This window comes from Pongo abelii, chromosome 16 (genome assembly GCF_028885655.2).
Source record: "Pongo abelii isolate AG06213 chromosome 16, NHGRI_mPonAbe1-v2.0_pri, whole genome shotgun sequence".
NCBI lineage: Eukaryota > Metazoa > Chordata > Mammalia > Primates > Hominidae > Pongo > Pongo abelii.
The window spans coordinates 1,247,503-1,266,479 of record NC_072001.2 but is presented as its reverse complement, the minus strand read 5'-3'; the positions used below and the strand labels follow the sequence as shown (position 1 = coordinate 1,266,479).

At 39.2% G+C, this 18,977-nt stretch overlaps 1 pseudogene; it reads left to right on the top strand.

Annotated features, from left to right (window-relative positions):
• Positions 1-1,041: 1,041 nt before the first annotated feature.
• LOC134760186 (C-terminal-binding protein 2-like) lies at positions 1,042-2,987 on the top strand (annotated as a pseudogene).
• The last annotated feature ends 15,990 nt before the right edge of the window (positions 2,988-18,977 follow it).

Below are 18,977 nucleotides of genomic sequence, written 5' to 3'. Positions count from 1 at the left end.
GTATACAATGAGAATAGTGGAACATATCTTCAAAGGTTTGGCTTTTTGGGCTACCGCTGGTGACTAGATTCTGTCTCCCCCAACAGGGAGTGCTAAAGGAAATGGCAGAGTAATAAGAATGACAACTTATGACTGCTGAGAAAAGAAGCTAAATGCTTATCACAGCCTCAGAGAAACAAACACTGCAATCAACTGCGGAAGCAAAGGACTACCGTGTCTGGAAAATAAGGGGAAAAATATCTTTACCTTAAAAATACACACACAAGGCCAGAGAAGACACATCGAAGACCCTGTTAATGAAGCACCAGAATATTCAGCCTCACTGACTGCTGTATTATCTTGTAGTAAGAAACTTCTTACATACTACGTTACACAGTTGTTTTATAAATTTCTGAATCTCATCAAAAGATTGCAGGGCATACAGAGAAGGCAGAAAACAGAGAAAACATGTCCCAATTAAAGAAATAAAATAAACCTACAAATATTGACCTTTAAAAATCTTTGTTGATCTTGAAAGGTCAAAATATGTAGGTTTATTCTTTTGTTGTTGTTGTTTTTGTTTTTGCATTGTATAGTTTAAAAAATCAAAATAATTATCAAAGCCGTTTAATGAGACCGGCACTCCTCCGGTACGCGGGGCACCGGGAAAGGAGAAGCCTGGAGACCATGCCGGACACATTGGTGGCCCCAGGCTCAGAGCAGGAGCAAGGACCAGGCTGCACCGGGCCAAAACCGCCTCCACTTCCAGCTTTCGCGGACTCCAGGAGCTCCAGACCTGGGGTCGTGGTGAGATTCTTTGATTGATTGTGTGATGGTGGCTGAGTTGCAAGCAAACAGGTTTCATCACCTTAAATTGCTTTGAACCAATGAACCTGTATTCCCTTACAAAGAAGGACAGCCCATCGTGTGAACTACAGATTTTCTGAACAAATTTATATTGGATTCATAGTGGTGTCATGCCCACAGACGCCTCCGAGTTCCCCTAAGTTCTTAGAGGACTGCTTTGCCTTTTGATCTGAGAATTGCAAAGTTCCCTAAAGAATGACATTTGTGGATAAGTGCAAACTTAAGAGACAGCGATTGGACAGAATTTGCGTATTAATTCGCCTCCAGATCATGAAAGGCCCCCTGCACCCCTGCCCTGTGGTGGCGCTGCTGGACGGCCGCGACTGCATTGTGGACATGCCCATCCTGAAGGACCTGGCCACCGTGGCCTTCTGTGACATACAGTCCACGCAGGAGATCCACGAGAAGGTTCTAAACAGAGTCGTGGGCGCCATGATGTACCACACCATAACCCCCACCAGGGAGGACCTGGCAAATTTCAAGGCCCTGAGAGTGATCGTGCGGGTTTGCAGTGGCTACGACAACGTGAACATCAAGGCTGCTGGCGAGCTCGGAATTTCTGTGTGCAACATCCCGCCCGCAGCCGTGGAAGAGACAGCCGACTCCACCGTCTGCCACATCCTCAACATGTACCGGAGGAACACATGGCTGTAACAGGCACTGTGGGAAGGCAAGCGGGTTCAGAGCGTGGAGCAGACCTGCGAGGCGGCCTCGGGAGTGGCCCGCATTCGTGGGGAGACGCTGGGCCTCATCGGCTACGGTCGCACGCAGCAGGCTTTTGCAGTTCCAGCCACTGCCTTTGGATTCAGCGTCATATTTTATTACCCCTACTTGCAGGATGGAATCGAGCTGTTCCTGGGCATGCAGAGGGTCTACACACAGCAGGAATTGCTGTATCAGAGAGACTGCGTCTCCTTGCACAGCAGTCTCAGCGAACATAACCACCACCTCATCAATGACTTTACCATAAAGCAGATGAGGCAGGGAGCATTCCTTGTGAACACAGCCTGTGGTGGCCTGGTGGATGAGAAAGCCTCAGCACAGACCCTCAAGGAGGGCAAGATACGAGAGGCAGCCCTCGACGTGAATGAGTCGTAGCCCTTTAGCTTGGCTCAGGGTCCATTGAAGATGTCCCGAATATCATCTGCACTCCTCACACTGTCTGCTACCGCGAGCAGGCGTCACTGGAGATGAAGGAGGCAGCTGCCACCGAGATCCGCTGAGCCATCACAGGTCCCATCCCACGAAGCTTAAGAAAATGTGAACAAGGAATTCTTTGTCACATCTGTGCTTTGCTCAGTAATAGACCAGCAAGCAATTCATCCAGTCATCGTGGGCGTGGCTCCAGGAGGACTTCCTGCATCCAATGAAGGGATCATCCCTGGATGCATCCCGGTGACTCACAACCTCCCGACAGTGGCACATACTTCCCAAGGGCCCCCTCCCAACCAGCCCACAATCACGGGGACAATCGAGAGCACCCCAACGAGAAATAGTAGAGAATGCCGGAGGGTAATCATTCTGATACACTTGGGAACAAGGACAGTGAAAAATAGATGAACTAACAGAAAAAGAATCTGATGCTCTTTTTAGCTGATTCTGGACATATACATCATTGATGTTGCAGTGTTAAAACTACAAGAGTTAGAAAACTGAAGATGTCGTCTGCTTACGGATGCTCTGAAAGAATAGGGTGTGATTTATTAACCATCAACTTCCGTTATTGTGTGTTAAGTTTTTCATCTGTGAGTCAAATCACAAAGAATAAATAGAACTTTTTCCTTTATCAGTCCCTTGGGCAGAGCAGGACCGGAACACCCTGCTCAGAATGTTGCATCAAGACTTCAAACATCAAAATAAAAACCATGAGGAGGAAATCCACATCTTGTGACTTGAGTCCCTTCAGTCTACAGGGACTGGTTACCGCTTTTTGCTAATAGGAAGATCACATTACTAGAAAATGTGGAGCAAACTGTTTGCCTGTGTTAGACATCTGCACGCATAGGATAGAAGACAGTACCGGCTCCTGTACAGAGAAACGTCTCTCACATCTGAACTGCATACTGAGCGGGCAAGTTGGTTGTAAGTTCAGTAAAAGCCTCCGATAATGCAAAAAATAAAAAATAAAGCAGTATCAAATTTCACAAGCTGTTTGTAATCAAATATATTTTCTCAGTTTCAGATGCTCTGCTATTTTATTGAGTGGGAAGTCTTGCACTAAAAGTGTTCAAGAAAAATAATATTGCATTTCCTTATGTCACAGGAAACACTTTTAATGGTAACTTGTCAGATTGTCTATGAAAAAACCCACTTTTTAAGACACTGATAAAATCTTCCTTTCTTCACGTATTTTATACAAGAACACTTCAGATGTAATGGATGTGACTGATTTTGAAAAATCCTATTAGATTTACGTCAATTAGTTACATGTTCTATTCATAGTCTTTTGTGGATCATTGCCTTTTTGTTTAAAAAGATGGCCTGCTTTGAGCCTTTCATTAGGTACATTCCTGTTTTTGTGACAAAAGACAAATTTTAAAATTGTCCCAAACAGAAAAATAATGCCTATCAGAAGTATGCTTTGTTTTAGTGCGAGTTACCGTTACTGTAGATGTTTATTGTAAATATGGACATTTAGCATTCAGTGCAGTTTTCAATAAAATGTAATTAGAAAAAAACTGCTTAATGAACACAAACAGAACATAGACAACAAAATAATATTAGAAGTGATACATAAAGAAAATGAGATATCAATAAAAATATTTTTAGAAACCAACAAAAACTGTGAATCTGAGGAACACAATAACTATATTAAAATTTCAATCAACAGTCACAAAAGCAGACTAATAAAGAAGAAAAAATCACACAATTGATGACATTGTAGTTGTAAATATTGAGCCATGAAAACAAATATTTTAAACAGAATAGAGAAAAAATATGGGATGTACTGCTCACCATCAAGTGGACCATTGTATTTATAAAAGGAGTCTAAGAAAAACAATATAGGAGAAAAGTAATAAAGAGGTTATTTTTAAAAAGTAGCTGAGAAATCCCCAGATGACAAGATAATTAAACAAGAAGAAATACTGCCAAACAAAATCCTTCAAGTGGAATAATTTCACTTCAGGAATAAAAAAAAAAAAGCCTTTCCAAAATAAATAAAAGCTGAGTGTGTTACTAACCACTAGAACACTCCTAAAGGAAATGTTAAAGAAAGTCTATCACATCCAAAAATGAAATGATGCTGCCCAGCATCATAAAAGCACACGAAAATAGAAAACTCTCTATTAAAGATAAATATATAAACAGGTATAGAAATCTCTACTATCATAACGATGGGGCACAAAACTTTCAAAATATTGCCATGGAGTTTAAAAAATGCAGCACAAATCTGCATAAATGTGTGTTCATAGATAATAAGAAAAGATAATATGTGATATTAATAACACAGGGGGGTATGAAAAGGTACAACTTTGCATTCAGTTGAGATATAGTTGTTATATATTGTCATAACTTTAAGATGATTTATATAGTCTTTATTTCTCAAGATGATTACCAAAAAAACCTGTAGAATGTATACAAAAGCAAATGAGAAAGAAATTGAATCACGTCACTACAAAATCAACAAACAAAAATAAAGCAGTAAGAGAAAAAATGATAAATAACACGTCTACAAGAAACACAGAAGACAATTACAAATAATAATAGTAACTTCATTAGCTGCAGTAATTGCTTCAAATATAAAAATTAAATACCTTAAAGAAAATGAATAAATAATTTAATGGATTAAGAACAAAGAAGATCTAGCAATGTGCTCTCTACAGGAGTCACTTTAGCTCTAAGGACGCAAATAAATTGAAATTAACAGTATAAATAAAATATATATTATACAAAAAGTAGCTACAATTGGAGCATCATGGTCATAATTCTATTAAACAAAATATATCTTAAGTCAAAAGTGTTAACGAGACAGATTGGTATTATGTAACGGTGAGATGTATTAACTTGAAAGGAATCTATAACAATAATTTATAAATCATATACATATAATTTGAAAAACCTGCAAACATATACCATTGGGATTTTCACAAAAAATACATTAAATTTTTATATTACTATAGATAACACTGACATTTCTCCTTTTTTTTGGAGACAGAGTTTCTATCTCCCAGGATGGAGGGCAGTGGCACGATCTTGCGATAGGCTCACTACAACCTCGTCCTCCCAGGTTCAACTGATTCTCGTCTTTCAAATATGTAAAACAAATATTGACAGAAGTCAAGCAAGAAATATACAGCAACACAACAATTGCGGACTTCAAGACTCCACTTTCAATAATTACTAGAATAGTCAGATATAATATCAGGAAGAAAGCCAACCTGAACATTATAGACCTAACCAGCATTTACAGAACTCTGCAATCAAAAGCAGCAAAATATGCAATATTCTCAATCACACATGGTACATTGTGTTAGGATACATGTCTTATTAAATTTAAGAAAACTGAAGTCATATAATGTAAATAAACTAGAAATCAAAAGCAAGAAAATTTGGCAAATAAGTAAATAAGAGGAAATTACTCAAAATCTTACATATAGTCTTGCTGAAGTGTGAGGTGATTTAATATTAAGATGTCAGGGCCAGTGCGTGACTCATACCTGTAATCCCAGGACTTTGGGAGGCCAAAGTGGGTGGATCACTTGAGATCAGAAGTTTGAGACTAGCCCGGCCAACATGGCAAAACTTTATCTCTACCAAAAATACAAAAGTTAGCTATAAGTGATGGTGCATGACTGCAATCCCAGCTACTCTGGTGGCTGTGACTGGAGAATTGCTTGAATCTGGGAAGCGGAGCCTGCAGTGAGCACAGCTCACACCACTGCCCTTCAGCCTGAGTGACTCACTAAAACTCCATCTCAAAAAAAAAAAAAAGAGGTTATCAGTACTACTCATGATGATATAAAAATGTAATGTAATTTTCATCAAAATCCCAATGGTATATTTTTTTGCAAAACTTTTGTGTATAATTCTAAAAGTTGTTTAAGAACTGTTACTAGCCAAACACCCTTTAAAAAGGACAAAGAGTTACTACATTTTCTGATTTAAAATCATGATACAAAGCTACAAAAATAAAAACAATATGGTATTGCCACACAAACAGATACATAGGTGATGAAACAGAATAGAGATCCCAGAAATAAACCGTTGCCTATGTGATAAAATAGTCCTCCATAAAGTTTCCATGACCACACAAAAGAAAAATAAAAATCTCTTTAACAAAGAATTTTCAAAACTGCATATTTGCAGAGAAAAAAATAAAGTTGAGTGCTTCCTTTGTATCGTATACAAAAAGAAAAGTTTTTTTTTTAATGGATTCAATACTTAAACTAATACAATTCTTAGAAGTAAACATAGGGGAAATGCTTATGACATAAGTCTTAAAACTTTGCTTAAGTATGACATCAAATTCATAAGAAACAAGAAAAGAACAAAAAAAGGGAGTAAATTAAGCTTCAAGTGTTTTACACATCAAAGAAAACATTTAGTGACATACAAATGTCACCTAATAAGTGGGTGAAACCTGGGCATGGTGGCTCATGCCTATAATTCTAGATCTTTAGGAGGCCAAGGCAGAACGATCACTTGAGGCCAAAAGTTTGAGAGTGGCCATTAAAACATAGCAAGACCCTGTATTGTATAGGGTTATATACGTGCATACATACATACAACAGAAAAGAGTAAAAATATTTTCTATTCTCATATTTGGTAGATGGTAAATTTCAAAATATATAAACTCCTATAACTCAACAACAAAAAAAGTTAATAACTTGATTTAGAATGGTAAATGTTTGAAATGACTTTCTCCAAAGAAGATATAGAAATGACTAGGCATTTAAAAGGATACTCGACATCACACTTCTATAAAAATGCAAAGCAAAATCACAATAATCTATCATCTCAAACTGATTTTTAAAACAGTGTGAAAACTCTTCAAAAAAATTAAAATGATATTATTATATAAACCAGCAAACCCCCTTCTAGCTATATATTTAAAATATAGAACACATGATCCGGGAGAGATATTTGCACATCCAAATTTATTGCAGCATTATTAAAACAAGCCAAAAGGCAGAAACAACCGAGATGTCCCTTGACCAATGAACAGTTTAATAACAGGTGGCACATACGCAAAGTGGAATATTATTCAGTCTTTAAAAAGACACATTATATGATAATTATTGAGAATATCAAGTTAATTGAAATAAGGCAGCAACAAAGTGATAGTGTATGATTCCATTCATAATCAGGTACCTTAAGTAGACAAACTCATAGGAAAAAAAAGTTAGAATGGCCTTTGTCAAAGGCTGAAGAGATGATAAAATGGGCAATTGTCTTAAAAGACATTTAATTTTAGTTTTGCAAGACATAGAAGTTCTACGGGTCTTTTGCATAACTATGTGAATGTACTTAACACTAATGAAATATATACTTAAAAAGAATTAAGACGGTAAATTTTACATTATGAGTTTTTACCACAATTACCATTTTTGAAAGAAAAAATATGGAGTTATAAAGCTTTCCAAAAATTAAATTTGGTTCACAAAAGATTTTCTCTCACACAAAGGAAGTATAGATTTATAATTAAACACATGGTGAAATTAAGACTATTTCACTGACTATTCATCCATACAATATAAGAAAACCATTGAAAATCAGCCAAAAAATACAGAAGATGAGCCATGAGCAAAGTTGGGGACTTATTTATAGAGACAAACAAACACATATATAATTTAATTTTGAAAACATATGACCGACTTATATTTAATTAAATCCAATATTAGTTTCCTGAGTGAAATTTGGTTTTCAGTTTGGGCAAATGAAGACCTTTCTGGGGTTAAATGGATTATTTCTTCTCCGTTTCTTGATATGGACCTGTGCTGGGAACTGGTCAGCTCTTCAAGTGCAGTGCACTCGGTTTTGTTTCTGTGCCAGGATTAAACCTATGATATTTCACATTTCATATATAAACCCCTATGAAGTGTTTCCAGGGGATGGCTGCCCCATAACCTATGTTTTGCCAAGTGTTTACTATGAGTTTCACCACCATCCTCTTGAACGTGGTATTGTAACTAAAACTCTTCAGGAAATTCTACTTAAAACTAAAATCACGTATATCTCAAGAAACTCCTCTGTGATTTGAAATGCATCTGTCACGTGTTGTCTGCAATCAGCATCCTCTTTTAAAGAAAGTAGAAAGGACAGATGAGGAAACTGATAGTGTTACTGCATGGGAGACAGAGGTGAGAATACACATGGTGGACTTCAGGTTGTATTCTCATTTAGCAGAGAGAGGGAGCGACAGCCTTCTACGGTTTCTTTTACAAAGCCAGTAATCTCTATCATGAGGGCCTCATTCTTAGGACCTAATTACCTCTGAACTCTTAAGGCCATCACACTGGGCATTAAGGTTGTGGAATGTGAATGGGGGAGGAAATCACATAGTCTGTTGCAACTTCCAAAGTTATATTTTTTAAAAATATATTATTTTTCTCCTACTTGCTCTGTCTTGTGCTTCCTCTCTCAATCTCTCTGTCTCCCTTTCTCTCTTTTTCTGTGCACACATCTGCCTATCTCTTTCCTTTTTCACCTCTCTATTGTAATCTTCAAGAGGAGGAAGCGATCTCCAGTGTCCTAAGATGCTCTAGGTACAGACCCACATGATAGAGAACTGAGGAGATGCCCAGACCAATGGAGAGGAAGGAACTCGGGCTCTCAGTTCACGCTGAATCGTGCCAATTTCCATGAGGCAGAGTGGAGGCTGATCTTCCCCAAAATCCAGCTTCAGTTGAAATCAGAGCCCCAGCCAAGTAAAAGACCTTGAGGCAGAGACACCAAACTAAGCTATGTCGAGATTCTGGTTCACAAAATTGTGAGATAGTATTTGCTGTAAAAATGTGCTAAAATTCAGGGCCATGTTGTCAGAGAGGAGCAAATGACTAACGTCCTCTTTCAGGCCCCAGGATCTTCCCTCCACTCTGTTCCTTTCTTTCTCAGGCTGCCTGCAGCCACATTGGTCCCTTCCTGACCTCCTCTGTTGAATCACCTGTGCTTGTGAGTCTCTTCACAAAGAGTGGCTTTTTCCTGACACACTTTCCACAGGACTGTCTCTCCGTTGCCATTCTGGTCACAACATAATGTCACCTCAGCGAGGCATTCATGTCCCCTCCAGGCAACCTCTCCCCAGCCCTCCCTCCCAACATTCTACTTTATTTGTATTATAAAATGCTCTTTTATTTTGCATGTACTTGCTTTAGTGTTTTTGTCCTGCAGTCCTTAGACTGTGGGCTCCCCGCGGAGAGGCAGGGATAACCTAATCATTTTTGGTATCACATGGTGAACCTACCAAGGTAGCTGCCACAGGGTGAGTGCTAGGGAAAGAGTCGCTGAGTAAAATAACAAGGAAAATCACAAAGCCCTTCTTCCTGCTTTTGGCCACCCAATAATTTGGAGATCATGAATGATAACAGGAGGTGCAGGACCTCAGCGTGACTCTGCCTCTGGCTCCAGCTGATCCAGTAAAGCCCATCGGGCACAAGAAACACGGAGTCTGCCATCACCTAGAGGCTATCACTAGCACTGTAGCCCCAGGGTGAAGCATCACAAAACAGGTACCCGTATTGGGGGATTCTCAAGGCAGTGGCTCTTCAGAGACCCCTGGGAAAAAGGAGCAGTATTTGAAGGTTCCAAGGGACATAAAAGTGACCTAGGAAGCCTCCCTTGATTCTTATTTTCCTCAGCCTCTTTAGGTGTGCGGTGCACTCATTAAACATTTTAACAGCATTCAGAGACACTATTTTCTTCCACTTCCGAATGAGGACCTCAAGGACACCCCAAAAACTAGTATTTTTTTTCTGGGCCCCACATTCCAGAGCCCAGTGAATTGTCACATTCTGCTTTATTCCAAGTCCTCATCTCCCCAAGTCTTTAGGCCTCTCTCTTCTCTGAAGGACCTCTTGAAATTGAAAAGCCTCTTCTTAGAGTCGCAAAGCGCAGTGAGTTACCAATGAAAAGCCAAGGCGAGGAGACACTTATGAGTATCTGGAATCCTTGATATTATTCCCTTCAAGTACCCCTATTTATGAAGGAAAAAACGGATTCTTTCTTTCCCGTAGCCTCTCTTTATATCACATGGGGTGGTGGGGGGAGGGCATAGCTCATTTTAGTTCCAGGTGCCCACAGAGGTGGGAGTCACAACCCCAGTCCTGTCCTCTTGAAACAGTTGGGGAGGTCCCCAGGCCCGGCAGAACCCAGGGAACCTGGAGGATCCTTCAGCCTATGCTGTCAGCTCCTGGAAGTGTAGCTGGGGGGAGGATGCCTCTGCCTCATGGCAAAGCTGTCTCTACTATTTCTTCCCCTTTTGTCACTTCTCTGGTTTCCTCTTCCCTAACCTCACCTCCATGATCTCCACTTTAGAAGCTTGTGTGTGTGTGTGTGGTGTTTGTGTGTGCCTGCCTGCACACCTATGTGAGAAGTGGAATAGTAGAATGCCCGGGTAGAAAGTAGAGCACAGGGTTTGCCAGGACTTAGGGGCGCTCATTTCCAAAGCAAATCTGACGGGTGGGGTGCATGCAAAGACTAGGAAGCTGGCTCCCTCCATAATACTCTGTGTTCTGCCCAATTTCTGCGATCTGGACCAGTCTTTGGCTTTTTTGGGCCTCAGTCTTCCTGTTGTAAAATAAGGTGTTGAACACAAAACTGTATAAGCACATGTTCAGTGACGACATGTTGTCATGTTCAATACCAGAAAGAATATTAGGATGGGGTGAGTTTGGGCAGACTTATGTGTGCATAGGTGCTCAGGGCTCTGGAAATGGCCAATGCAGGTAAGCATAGAGCACGGCGCAGCCAGGTTTTTTTATGTAGGGCTAGGGGATGAAACAATGCACCACGGGCTCTGCTCTTGAGGCTGGTCCCACAAGAATTTATCACGTTCAACCAGCAACTGTTTGATGCATTTCATGTCCTGTGAAGCCCATGTCCATCCCCATTACAGTGAGGGGCACAGGGTACTAGACCTGTAAAATAATATCTTTTGCCTTTTTTTTTCTTTTTAACTGCATAGATATTTCTTTTTTCTCTTTTTCTGTTTTGTTTGTTTTTTAACTAATTTTTAAGACATCTTTACAGGTCGGTTGTGGTTCTTCAGACCTTTAATTGCAGCATTTCGAGAGGCGGAGGCAGGTGGATCATTTGAGGTCAGGATTTCAAGACCAACCTGGCCAGCATGGTGAAACTCCGTCTCCACTAAAAACACACACAAAAAAACTAGCCAGACATGGTGGCCCATGCCTGTACTCCCAGCTACTCAGGAGGCTGAGGTAGAAGAATTGCTGAAACTTGGGAGATGGAGATTGCAGTGAGCTGAGATTGCACAACTGCACTACAGACTGGGTGACAGAGCGACACTGTTAAAACAAAAAAAAAGAAGATTGAGATCTTTGTACAGTGTATGTGTGAGCCCCTTTGTAATTTCATGGGTTGCAAATATTTATTCCAATTGTGGAACTTCTTTTCTTACTGTGGGGTTCTCCTTAAGTTTGGTTTGGAGGTTATTAGTGTTTTGTTTTGCTTTGTTTCTATGTACTTTCTCTCCAAATTGATTTATAGATTTGTATTTTCACAATACAATATTTTGGCAAAAACTTGTGGAAGCTGTCTAATCAATTTAAAAATTTTAAATACATATAAAAAATCAGAGAACTGTAAAAACTGTCCTGAAGAATAACAAAGCTTGTGAGCTTACAATGGTATATATTCAGACTTAGATTAAAGTTATAGTAATAAAAGCTATGTATGTTAGTAATGCCAAAATAGGCGCAAAGAAAACTAGAAAAACTCGAGAGTCCAACTCAGACCCACACAATTGGATATTTTGTATATTACAAAAGAGGCACAGAAGAGCAGTGGAGAGAAGACAGTCTTCTAGGTAAATAGCCTTGGGTCAACTGGTTATTTATGTGAGAAAGAAATACTATCTTACATCATTAACAAATTTCAATGATAAGTTGATTTTAAATTTTAAGTTGAAGTTGAAAACAATATTTCTAGTAGATGACATCGATAAATATGTTCATGACCTTGGCACAGACCAAGATTTCTTAGGACACAAAGTGCATTAACCATCAAGACAAAAATATTATAAATTGGATCTTATTAGAATTAAAACCTTCTCGTCATAGAAATTAAACCTTCAGGAGAGTAGAAAAGAAAGAACAGAGTGGAAGTCTACATTTGCCATATATTTATGTGGCAAAAGCCTTATATCTAGGTTATTTAACTAAATACGATCAATTAATAAACAACGATGCAATACATTGAACAAAATTGTCAAACATGTGACTAGGAGTTCCACATACAGAACCGAAGGGCCAACAAGTAGATAAACATATCCACATCCTTATGCATCAGAGCAATGCATACTACAAATACAATTTAATACCACTATGCAATAGTTAACATTTTTGAAAACTGATAAAATTAAATACTAGTGATGATGTCAAGCAACTGGAAGTTTCTTATACCGTTCTGTGTGTAAACTGTTATAACCATATTCAAAAACTTCTGGGTAGTATCTCCTAACTTACATGATGTACTTAACCACACTCTAGGACCCAGCAACTCCACTATTAAGTATAATAGAAATGCCAGCATAGTTTGCAATGCAGAAAAGTACTCGAAGCAGCATTATTTGGTACTTTTCCAAACTGAAAACAAATCAAATGTGCATCAATAATAAAACAACTAAATAAAACAGCTACGCATTCCTTTATAAGGGTACATTATTCAGATATAAAATTAATTACAGACATATTAAAATGTACAAAAATCGCTCAAACACAGTTTAATTAGATTTAAAAATCCTACACGAGCAATCAGATAATAGAAAAAAGAGGCATCCAAATAGAAAAAAAATTGATTTCTCTCTCTCTATTTGCAATATGAGTCTCTATGTAGCGAATGCTAAAGCCTCTCCAAATATTGCATTCTCAATTTCTCAGTTACCTATTTTTTTGTTTTTTCAGCTAAACTAATTTATTCTTCTGTATAATTTCACCTTCTTAATAAACCCCAGGGCTAAAAAGTGAGAATAAAATACTTGTATGCTTCTTGTTCCCTCATTATGAAAACTTGTCTGGATGAAACCGATACTGTCCTAGGGAGTTGGCATAGACAGTGTTTATTTCCGTTCTCAGCAGGGATGCCAGACAGCAAGAGGGAGTTCCTGAGAAGGAGCCAGGTGCCCCATACATACGGGGAATTCTCAGCCATGTTACGTGACAACCACAAGCATTTTCACTCCGGTTAGACAGGACTCTGGATGGTTGTATGGGAAAAGAGCCAAACTCTAAGGGAGTGAAATATGACATTGCAAAGGTGTGTGCATTTACCCGGGGAGGATTTATTGTGTTAAATTATGTGCAAAACACTGCACAAAGAGCAATTAAAGTGAAAATTATTAAGGCATTACCTTTACTTCGGGAAGCTCACACTAGTCAGATTCTCTGAACCCCAAAACTTAACAACAACCTAGTAAAAGCTTGTTCAGAGTGGAGAGAGGGTGGGGGCAGGAAGGTAAGTTTAAAAATCAGGCTGGGTGGATGAGATAATTGCCCTAGTAATGCACTGGAAGTATGGATGGGTTTCAGATGGGTGAAGACAAAATAATCTCAGCAGAGGGTGCAGATAAAAAAGGGCAGAAACCCAGAAGGTTTATGCGGGAAGAGGAATGAGATTGCTGGACTGAGGAGAGTGACAGTAAAAAGCAGATGTACAAAAATCGGTAGCATTTCTATGCACCAATAACATTGAATTCCTGAATATCTTCTATTTTTATTGCATTTTCAATTTCTTCCCTCAGTTACCTTTTTTTTTCTTTTTTTTCATTTAAACTAATTTTTTCTTCTGTATAATTTCACCTTGTTAATAAACCCAAGGGCCAAAGAGTGAGCATAAAGTACTTGTGTGCATGCTGTTTCCTCATTTTGAAAACTAGTCTAGATGAAACCGATACTGTCCTGGAGAGTTGGCATAGACAGCATTTATTTCCATTCTCAGCAGGGATGTCTGCCAGAAAGAGGGAGTTTCTGAGAAGCAGCCAGTTGCCCCATACATATGGGGAATTCTCAGCAATGTTAGGTAACCACCACGAGCATTTTCATTCTGGTTAGACGGGACTCTGGATGGTTGTATGGGAAAAGAGTCAAACTCTAAGGGAGTGAAATACGACATTGCAAAGCTTTATACATTTACCCAGGGAGGATTTAGTGTGTTAAATTATGTGCAAAACACTGCACAAAAGGCAATTAAAGTGAAAATTATTAAGGCATTATCTTTACTTCGGGAAACTCACACTATCAGATTCTCTGAACCACAAAACTTAACAAGAACCTAGTAAAAGCTTGTTCAGAGTGGAGAGAGGGTGGGGGCAGGAAGGTAAGGTTAAAAATCAGGCTGGGCGGATGAGATAATTACCCCTGGTAATGCACTGGAAGTATGGATGGGTTTGGGATGGGTGAAGACAAAACAATCTCAGCAGAGGGTGCAGATAAATAAGGGCAGATACCCAGGAGGTTTATGCAGGACGTTTATGCAGGAAGGTTTATGCAGAAATGAGTTTGCTGGACTGGGGAGAGTGACAGTAAAAAGCAGAGGATAATAGGCCTCTGTGGTCATCAGGGACTACGGGGTGGGTTAGTTGGAGGTTACAGTGTCGGTGAGGTACTTTTGAACAATAGGGTGTGAAAATAAGATAAATATTTTGGAATAATTATGTAGCAAGGTGGTTAAGAGCAATAGAAACTCAAAGTAGTAAATAAATATGCTTTTTTCTTATTATCCCACAGAAGCCTTTAGCTTTTCATCTTAAACTGAGAAAGGAGTGGTTTTCTAAGATGTTTTTAAATTCCCACAGGCAATCTTTACTCTGTGCTGCCTTTTAGTAAAGGTTTGTTTTAACCAAATCAAAGAAGTTTGAATACATTTTCTTGCGCACAATGGTTTAGTGCAACCTCTCATACCTTCTACTAGTTTTCAGAACATTTAATGTGATGCTCCTGAGAACCCAAAATTATTCCCTTGGGCAGAATAAACCAGCATTGATGGAAATAATTGGCTGAGTGTCAATACTCCATGGAGGGGTGCTCCGCTTGCTAAGGCTCCCTCCTCTGTGCTATGAAGTATTCCCTTGTGCAGAATAAACCAGCATTGATGGAAATAATTGGCTGAGTGTCAATACTCCATGGAGGGGTGCTCCGCTTGCTAAGGCTCCCTCCTCTGTGCTATGAAGTATTCCCTTGTGTAGAAAGAAAGCAGCATTTATGCAAATAATTGGCTGAGTGTCAATACTCCATGGAGGGGTGCTCCCCTTGCTAAGGCTCCCTCCTCTGTGCTATGCCTTCTACATCATGGTTGTCCACTGCAGCTGGAGCTTGGAAGGAGCTCTGTGGGCCTTGTCAGCACACAATAGGTGCCCAATTAGCATGGCCAGAATCAAGCTGCTCCCTCTCACCATTTCTTTCTCCATTTGTCCTTTGTTGGGAATGGAGAATTTTGCAACTGGTTTCACCTCAGGATTGAAGTTCAAATCTCAGCTGATACTTCGTGCATGTTGACTTTTCTGAGAAGAATTTGGGAGAATAAAACATTAAAAAGGGCCTGGCCAGGGACGGTGGCTCATACCTGTATTCCTGGTATATTGATAGGCTGAGAAGATAGGATTGCTTGAGGCCAGGAATTTGATACCAGCCTTGTCAACATAGTGAAGACCCCATTTATACAAAAAACTTTAAACATTAAAAAAGTTTGGCCAGGTTTGATGGTTCCCAACTGTAGTCCCAGCTGTGTGGGAGTTTCAGGCAGAGGATCACTTGAGCCCAGGGATTCTAGGCTGCAGTGAGCTATGATCATGCTACTGCACTCCAACTTGGACAACCATGCAAGATATTTCAAAAATAAAATCTTTTATTATTCTTCACCTCTATAATCTCTCTAGAACTTGGGCACTATGTGACAGAAAGAAACAAACTCCCCCAAGAGTTTGGTTCTTGCTTAAGATTTGGTTTACTGCTGCTTGACTGCTCCCTCTTGTCCTCATTTTGTATAAAATAAGAACCCCCACGTCAAGTGGAGGTTCTCTTCAGCAAAGGGTCTCATCAAGGCCCCAGGACTGGCACTTTAGGTGGAGGCTTGCTTTTCAACCTCTGAATAATAAAAGACACTAAAATTGAGAAAAGATTTCTAGACACCACCTTCTTGAAAAGAGCATTCAGTCAGAAGACAAGATGTGGTCACTGGCAAACGTGACCCAGGCTGAGTGGGGAAGTCCACCAACACATCTGAAGACTGACCTAGGGGAGGGCTTCCCTGATGTTCACCCCTTCTGCCCTCCATACATTCCTCTACTTTTCCCAAACTTCCCTCTACATTCTCCAAATTTTCTAACCTCCCCTGGCTTTCTTGCCAGGGAGTCTAATGAAATAACAGCTTTAAAATTGATTGGATTTTAAAAATAATTTTATTGATTCTTATAAGGAACTGACACAAAATTAGAATATCAATTCTTGAAATGTTTAAAAAGTAAATCGAGTGTAAGTTGACAATTAACTTATTTGATTCCTAATTAAAATAATTTTTTTTGAAACAAGGTCTTGCTCTGTCACCTAGGCTGGAGTGCAGTGGTGAGATCTTGGGTTATTGCAACCTCTACCTCCTAGGGTCAAGCGATTCTCATGCGTCAGCCTCCGAAATAGCTGGGACTACAAGTAGACACCACCAACTAGGTAATTTTTGGGGTTTTGGTGGATGCAGGGTTTTGCCATGGTGCCCATAGTGCTGTCAAACTCCTGGTCTCAAGTGATTCACCCCCCTCGGCCTCCCAAAGTGCTGGAATTACAGGTATGAGTCACCGCACCTGGACTTAAAATTTAAAAAATTAAAGGTAATTTTAAATTACTCAGAAATAGCCAGAATTAACCACTGAATACTCTGAATCTTTTTCTCATGCATAAGCCTTTCTAATCTTTCTATTTAAACTTAGCATTTGACTCGGTTCTGGTGTTTTAAAACCTGCTTTTTTCCTTCAAGGAAATGCAGATCATCTCACAGGCCAATAGACATCACGGACTTTCTGATGCTTAGCGGCTGCCTGGTTGTTTATCTATGACCATCCATAATGTACTTAAGTAACACCCTCTTGATGATGGGGTTAAGTTGTTGAAATTGCCTTCTCCTTTCTGAAGCACTATGTAGAAAAAATTAGATCTTAAAAGAAACACAGAGACCCATACCGCACCCTTCCTTTGAACTTCACTACTGCTTATTTAAAGAGATGCTTATTCCTGACTACGGTCCTATATTACACTCTCTGTAGAACATTTGGAAACTATAAGAGTAGAAGAGAATCAATAAGGCAATTCAGTTTCTCACAGGATCCTGATTCCTATAAGAATCACCTCAATTCTTATAATTTGGCATATTTCCTCTCAGTCATTTTTCTGCACATTTTAAATTTTAAGCTCTAATGTATAAGTTTGGTTATACCTTTTAATGTATGCCTTTAATTAATATGTTTAATGGTATATCTTCTCATAAGCACTTCTCCATGTCACAAAAAAATTATTTGTATATCCCATTTTTAATACATATATGTAGCTCCAAAGAAGACACACACCTTGTTTACTCTTCTAATACCCTATTATTGGAAAAATTAGTTTTTCCAATTCTTTGAGATAATAAACTGATTAGAGTTAGTATTTTGGTCCTCATTTAAATTTTCTAAGTGTTGCCTTTCTGTTAGTGGCTAAGTGACTGTTACAAAAAGAAGAGCCCTCCTGTAGGGGTGTGCCCTGCATTTGAGGCCTCCCTGCAAAATGCCTCCCTTGTGGCAGGTCCCCATGTGTCTTTCCAACATCAGTACTGTCAGACTGAGGGTGCTTGGAATTCCGCAACTGTAACCCCTCACGAATATTCCTTGAATTCAGGTGCAACTAATCTCCTGCATTGTGGATACCAGGAAGTAGGCTGTAGAGCATTCTGTGACCCTGAAGAATGACACGATGTCCTTGATAAAGAAGGTGGAAGTTCCTGAAGAAGAAACAATGTTTTCTCAACAGCAGAAGTAGATGAAGAGTCTATTCAATGACTGGGTCATGGAAAACCCTGTTTTCTACAGGTAGATGCTGGCTTCCAGGCAAACCCACACCCTAGGTGTATGACAGAGGCCTCAGAAACACAAAGGATCTCATGAAAGATGAGTGCCAGGTAGCAATGAAGCCTCAAGAACTTCCACTGGAACAGAAGGTAATAACACTCTGGAATTGTTTGCATCTCCTTGCCCATCCCCTGACTACTGACTACAACTATGCAACTCAATTGCATTCAACTACAAATATAGCTATAATTATGAAAAGCGCTGAGATTGTAAATAACAAACACAGAAAACTATGAATATAGATAAGAACAAAAACCACAAGCCTTCTAAAGGGTGTATAACGTGTAACAGCAGCTCTCATTAACTCATGTTTAGATATCAAGGAAATAATAGCAGGAATGTTTTATGTTCACATTCCAAACAAAACCTATTATCATCCATCATCAGTTCATTTATTCCTATTTTACTAATATTTGTTTTACTCTATCTTGTAAGCACATCTGCTTCTCTGCCAGAATTAGAGAAATAACTTAGTCCAGGGATAGTGTCTCAAAGTTATATAGGTCATTCTATCAAAGCCTGTTTATAAAAGTACTTGGCGCAGTTATTTCTGTGGGTCTCTGAGACATTCTTATTTGGTTGAAGACGAAGGCTTGTGGCCTGGAACTGATTTGCAAGCACTTTTAGGAAAACAAAAGTAAGCTATGCCTACAGGAATGTAGTTAGTCGATACCACTAAAATGTTGTTTTATATCATGCAAACGGCACTAACACTTTGACAAATAGTGTTATGTACAGTAAGGGCACTGGAAAATTTTTAAAATCTTTACATATTTTCTGGATTATTTATGTGAATAACAATTACGTAAAAAATTTAACCTAGGGGAAGCTAAGCATATGTCTGATTATTTAACTTAACAAA